We start from the raw sequence: 7,230 nt of genomic DNA on the forward strand, positions 1-7,230 counted from the left end.
ATCTCTTTGGCTATTTCCTGTGCATATTCTGATGCTTGTGCTGTCTGCATACAGCCTATGTCTCTGTTTCTCTACCTTTCTCTCCATGTCCCTCTCTGCTGAGTCTTCTCTGTTTCTGAGAGCAAATTACTCTTACCCAGACTATTCTGGGCAGTGTTTCTAGAACTGTGATGGGAACTGGGTTCAAAAGTCCCCTTTCAAAAGTTCCAGGCAAGGGGAGAAATGGAGCATTGCTTTTAGGGCTATTAAGCAAAAAACCTTCATGATTTATCTGAGACCTCTTTGGGCAGGGCCTGGACATTGTGGTGCCTGGTCTCTGGCATTCCTCCCTTGCTCTATTTTTTACCCCATTCTCTCTTTATAGCTAAAATAAACTTATTTCCTCATTTTCAGTCAATTTCCAACACTGTAGGTTAAACTTTCTCAACCTTAGCACTCTCGACATTTTGGGCCAGATAGTATTTTGGAGTGTGTATGTTGCGGGGTGTGGTGGTAATGGTGGTGCTGTTTTGTGCACTGTGAGATGTTTAGTAGCATCTCTGCCCTTTATCCACTAGATGCCAGTAGCATCCCCTGACCCAGATGCAGCTTCTTACCCAATTTTGACAACTTAAATGTTTCCAGACATTGCCAAATGTTCCCTGGGGGGCAAAATTATCCAAGGTTGAGAACCACTTCTCTAGATTCACTCTGCTTTAGTCCCCAGTCCCTGCTCTTTCCCCAGCCTCACTGGACGTCTCCACTGACTTGGCTAACAAAATTGTTATGAAGTGAAGGGAACTCTGGGCTTAAGATACTTGGTTTTCATTGCTGACTCCACCTCTTACTAGCTATGTGATCCTGGACAAGTTCCTTAACTCTCAGTTTCCTTATCTATAAAATGGAGAGAATAATACTCTCACAGTACAGAGATTTTGTGAGAGTTAAGTGTCTCTCCTCTTGACATTATTATTCCTAGCCATTGCTATTATTATTTGTGGTTTTATAAAGTAAGATGACAGTGAATGGAGCAAGGGGTAGAGATGGCAGATTTCAAGAGTGCTACAACTCAGTGGCATAGAAGAAAAAAGCCACATGCCTGTAAGGAAGAAAAACAGAAGTATTGGTTTCCAAACTTAGTTGAGCATCAGAATCAGCTGGAGGCATTTTTTGGAAGGACAGAGTCCTGAGGCATACACTAGGTGTCCTGAATGCCAGTATTTGGGTGTGGGACACAGAATCTGTACCAAACAAGCTCTCTGGTAGATTCTGATGACAAGCCATGATAGTCAGTGATTGTATGGTATGTCTATTTATACCATAGCAGTGTTATACACATTGGGATTGTATCTTGTGAGCATAGTCTTAGGACATTTGCAGGTTTTTTTAAATTATTATTTTTATTTTTTGAGATTGGAGTTGAAGAATGTCACCTCGATTTAAGGGAATAAAGCAGCTTCTGTAGGCACATTTACTCTTAAAAGGAGGGATGAAGGAGGCAGCTCTTTGAAGCCTCGATCAGCAGTTGCTTCATTTCACTAATTAAAGAGCATGAAACTCTATGGATTCAGGCCAGGGTGACTGAATGAATGTCTAGGGGTATAAAGGGTGGAGGAATTTGTTTCTTTTGGGCTCAAGGATCAACTCTTACTGGTGTAGGAACTCCTAGAGACGATTCATGGATTTATGTGTATGTGGGGTTAAGAGAGGAAGGCAGAGATGTAACTCTGGCTGGTTGGCTGGCTGGCCTGGTTCTCTTAGGAACAATTGTGGGGGAAGGTGGGATTTGCTAGAGTAATAACAATGATACCTAATATTGTTTTGAGTGTTTTCTATGTGCAGGCACCATTCTAAGTGTTTACGTGTATTAATCCTCCCCTAAACCTTTTGAAGAAGGTACTATTATTATCCCTGTATTATAGATGAGAAAACTGAGGCCCAGAGAAACTAGAGTTAATGATATGCCTGCTAAAGTAGTTAGGGGGAAGTGTACTGATGTCTACAACTTACTATGTAATAGAACAAAAAAAGAATGGTTTGATGAATGGATAGATGGTGATATATGTTTTTACATATGATAAAGAAATATAGTAAAATATTAATGGTAGAATCTAGTGGTTGGTATATGCATGTTCTCTGTAAAATTTTTTAAACTTTGGTATATGTTTGAAAAATTTTATAGTAAAATGTTGGAAAATAAGTGAATTGCTCAAGATCACACAGCTAGTAATGGGTAGAGCCAGGATTCTAATCCAGTAGTCTGGCTCCAAAGTATGTGTTTTTATTTTTAAAAAAAATTTTTTTTTTTTAAAATTTATTTATTATTATTATTATACTTTAAGTTGTAGGGTACATGTGCATAACGTGCAGGTTTGTTACATATGTATACTTGTGCCATGTTGCTGTGCTGCACCCATCAACTCGTCAGCACCCATCAACTCATCATTTACATCAGGTATAACTCCCAATGCAATTCCTCCCCCCTCCCCCCTCCCCATGATAGGCCCCGGTGTGTGATGTTCCCCTTCCCGAGTCCAAGTGATCTCACTGTTCAGTTCCCACCTATGAGTGAGAACATGCGGTGTTTGGTTTTCTGTTCTTGTGATAGTTTGCTAAGAATGATGGTTTCCAGCTGCATCCATATCCCTGCAAAGGACACAAACTCATCCTTTTCTATAGCTGCATAGTATTCCATGGTGTATATGTGCCACATTTTCTTAATCCAGTCTGTCACTGATGAACATTTGGGTTGATTCCAAGTCTTTGCTATTGTGAATAGTGCCGCAATAAACATATGTGTGCATGTGTCTTTATAGCAGCATGATTTATAATCCTTTGGGTATATACCCAGTAATGGGATGGCTGGGTCATATGGTACATCTAGTTCTAGATCCTTGAGGAATCGCCATACTGTTTTCCATAATGGTTGAAGTAGTTTACAATCCCACCAACAGTGTAAAAGTGTTCTTATTTCTCCACATCCTCTCCAGCACCTGTTGTTTCCTGACTTTTTAATGATCGCCATTCTAACTGGTGTGAGATGGTATCTCATTGTGGTTTTGATTTACATTTCTCTGATGGCCAGTGATGATGAGCATTTTTTCATGTGTCTGTTGGCTGTATGAATGTCTTCTTTTGAGAAATGTCTGTTCATATCCTTTGCCCACTTTTTGATGGGGTTGTTTGTTTTTTTCTTATAAATTTGTTTGAGTTCTTTGTAGGTTCTGGATATTAGCCCTTTGTCAGATGAGTAGATTGCAAAAATTTTCTCCCATTCTGTAGGTTGCCTGTTCACTCTGATGGTAGTTTCTTTTGCTGGGCAGAAGCTCTTTAGTTTAATGAGATCCCATTTGTCAATTTTGGCTTTTGCTGCCGTTGCTTTTGGTGTTTTAGACATGAAGTCTTTGCCCATGCCTATGTCCTGAATGGTACTACCTAGGTTTTCCTCTAGGGTTTTTATGGTATTAGGTCTAACATTTAAGTCTCTAATCCATCTTGAATTAATTTTCGTATAAGGAGTAAGGAAAGGATCCAGTTTCAGCTTTCTACTTATGGCTAGCCAGTTTTCACAGCACCATTTATTAAATAGGGAATCCTTTCCCCATTTCTTGTTTCTCTCAGGTTTGTCAAAGATCAGATGGCTGTAGATGTGTGGTATTATTTCTGAGGACTCTGTTCTGTTCCATTGGTCTATATCTCTGTTTTGGTACCAGTACCATGCTGTTTTGGTTACTGTAGCCTTGCAGTATAGTTTGAAGTCAGGTAGCGTGATGCCTCCAGCTTTGTTCTTTTGACTTAGGATTGTCTTGGAGATGCAGGCTCTTTTTTGGTTCCATATGAACTTTAAAGCAGCTTTTTCCAATTCTGTGAAGAAACTCATTGGTAGCTTGACGGGGATGGCATTGAATCTATAAATAACCTTGGGCAGTATGGCCATTTTCACGATATTGATTCTTCCTATCCATGAGCATGGTATGTTCTTCCATTTGTTTGTGTCCTCTTTGATTTCACTGAGCAGTGGTTTGTAGTTCTCCTTGAAGAGGTCCTTTACATCCCTTGTAAGTTGGATTCCTAGGTATTTTATTCTCTTTGAAGCAATTGTGAATGGAAGTTCATTCCTGATTTGGCTCTCTGTTTGTCTGTTACTGGTGTATAAGAATGCTTCTGATTTTTGCACATTAATTTTGTATCCTGAGACTTTGCTGAAGTTGCTTATCAGCTTAAGGAGATTTTGGGCTGAGACAATGGGGTTTTCTAAATATACAATTATGTCATCTGCAAACAGGGACAATTTGACTTCTTCTTTTCCTAACTGAATACCCTTGATTTCTTTCTCTTGCCTGATTGTCCTAGCCAGAACTTCCAACACTATGTTCAAAGTATGTGTTTTTAATCACTATACTATATTGCTTCTCAGAAGCTTTTGTTTTCCAAGTTTTTGAAGTGAATTCAATTTTTGAAACAGATTGCTCTCTTAAGTTAATTGCTTTTTGTAAGCTTTGCTGTAGAAGCTATGAGACAGTGTAACACAGTCTCTGCCACAAGGAACTCAGGGTCTTGTTGGGGAGAAAAGATACACACATTTGAATCATTCTGAGAGGGGATAAAATAAGGGGCAGAGCTCTGGAAGCAGGTTGGTGGGAACTTAATTGAAGGCATGGGTTTGGGCACTGGCATTCTCCTCAAAGTTTGGAGGAAAGGAGGAGAATGAGAGCAAGGGTGTAGAGTTTAAGATATTTGAGGTAGGATAGAGAGAGTTTGGGTCCAATAAGACTATCTAGCAGGTATAGCAGGAGATGAGATCATCTGCCAAGAAAGAATGGGTGGAAGCCAGGCTATTAAGGAAAGTGGACAAGAATTGAAACTATTGCTTTGGGGAGTGAATATGAGATAATTAGAAATTATGTTGGGTGATAGGCAGTTCCCAGTTGGGGTCAGAGGACAAGTATTTACAATGGTTACATTTTCTTTAATCAAATTTTTTGTAGCCTATACAAAACAGAACAGGACAAGGCAGGAAGCAGGATAGACTCAGAAGAAGACAGGAAAAAGACCAAGGAGCCTCAGGTGACTTTCACAAGAGAGTGATAGGGAGGACAGAAAGCTCAGCTTTCTTTGTCTTTGAAAGTCCTGGGTTAACTTTTCTGTTCATGTAAGAATTTGACTATCCTCTTTATCCTGTCACCAGCTCTGGCTACCTTATCTCTCAGGTCTTAGTTCTCTGCTGTCTAGACTTTACTCTCAAGGCTTGATTGAAACCACCCTCTCAAAGGTCACCAAATCAAATGGCCTTCATTCTGTTCTTATTTACTTGACCACTTTTCTCTGTACTCACCCTCTCTCTATTAACTCTCCTCCCCCAATTTTCATGACAATATTCTATTGGTTCTCCTTCTACTTCCTGATTGCTCTTCCTCAGTTTCCATGGTTGAACCATTCTACTTCTTCTATTTCTCAAAAGTAGTTGAGTCTAAGAGTCCATCCTTGGCCCTCTTCCATTCTTATTTTAGAAGGTATTCCTCAGATCTGTGATGGATTCTATTTACTTCTGTGGATTTAACAATGATCTCTTGAGGTGGCTGGCAAGATGGCCAAATAGGAACAGCTCTGGTCTGCAGCATCCAGCGAGATCAATGCAGAAGGCGGGTGATTTCTGCATTTCCAACTAAGGTACTTGGCTCATCTCATTGGGACTGGTTAGACAGTGGGTGCAGCCCATGGAGGGGGAGCTGAAGTAGGGTGGGGCATCATCTCACCCAGGAAGTGCAAGGGGTCAGGGTACTCCCTCCCCTAGGCAAGGGAAGTCGTGAGGGACAGTGCCATGAGGAATGGTGCATTCTGGCCCAGATTCTATACTTTTCCCACAGTCTTCAAAACCCCCAGACCAGGAGATTCCCTTGGGTGCCTACACCACCAGGGCCCTGGGTTTCAAGCACAGAAGTGGGTGGCCACTTGGGCAGACACCGAGCTAGCTGCAGGATTTTTTTTTTTTTTTCATACCACAGTGGTGCCTGGAACACCAGTGAGACAGAACTTTTCACTCACCTGGAAAGGAGGCTGAAAACAGGGAGCCAAATGGTCTAGCTCAGTGGATCCCATCCCCATGGAGCCCAGCAAGCTTAGATCCACTGGCTTGAAATTCTTGCTGCCAGCATAGAAGTCTCAAGTTGACCTGGGACACTCAAGCTTGGTGCGGGGAGGGGCGTCCACCATTGCTGAAGCTTGAGTAGGTGGTTTTTTCCTCACAGTGTAAAAAAAGCTGCTGGGAAGTATGAACTGGGCAGAGCACAGCACAGCTGGGAAAAGCCTCTGTAGCCAGACTGCCTCTCTAGATTCCTCCTCACTGGGCAGGGCATCTCTGAAAGAAAGGCAGCAGCCCCAGTCAGGGGTTTATAGATAAAACTCCCATCTCCCTGGGACAGAGCACCTGGGGGAAAGGGTGGCTGTGGGTGCAGCTTCAGTAGATTTAAACCTTCCAGCCTGCCGGCTCTGAGGAGCATAGCGGATCTCCCAGCACAGCTCTTGAGCTCTGCTAAGGGACAGACTACCTTCTCAAGTGGGTCTCTGACCCCTGTGCCTCCTGATTGGGAGACACCTCCCAGCAGGGGTTGACAGACATCTCACACAGGAGAGCTCCGGCTGGTATCTGGCAGGTGCCCATCTGGGACAAAGTTTCCGGAGGAAGGAACAGACAGCAATCTTTGCTGTTCTGCAACCTCTGCTGGTGATACCCAGGCAAACAGGGTCTGAAGTTGACCTCCAGCAAACTCCAGCAGACCTGCAGGGGAGGCATCTGACCATTAGAAAGAAAGTCAACAAATAGAAAGGGATAACATCAACATCAACAAAAAGGACGTCCACACAGATAACTCATCTGAAGGTCACCAACATCAAAGACCAAAGGTAAATAAATCCATGAAGATGAGGAAAAACCAGCACAAAAAGGCTGAAAATTCCAAAAACCAGAACACCTCTTCTTCTCCAAAAAATCACAACTCCTTGCCAGCAAGGGAACAAAACTGGACAGAGAATGAATTTGACGAATTGACAAAAGTAGGCTTCAGAAGGTGGTGAATGGTGAATAACAAACTCCTCTGAGCTCAAGAAGCATGTTGTAACCCAATATAAGGAAGCTAAGAACCTTGAAAAAAGGTTAGAGGAATTGCTAACTAGAATAACCAGTTTAGAGGAGAATATAAATGACCTGATGGAGCTGAAAAACACCGCACGAGAACTTTGTGAAGCATACAC

The sequence above is a fragment of the Macaca nemestrina genome, chromosome X (genome assembly GCF_043159975.1).
Source record: "Macaca nemestrina isolate mMacNem1 chromosome X, mMacNem.hap1, whole genome shotgun sequence".
NCBI classification, from domain to species: domain Eukaryota; kingdom Metazoa; phylum Chordata; class Mammalia; order Primates; family Cercopithecidae; genus Macaca; species Macaca nemestrina.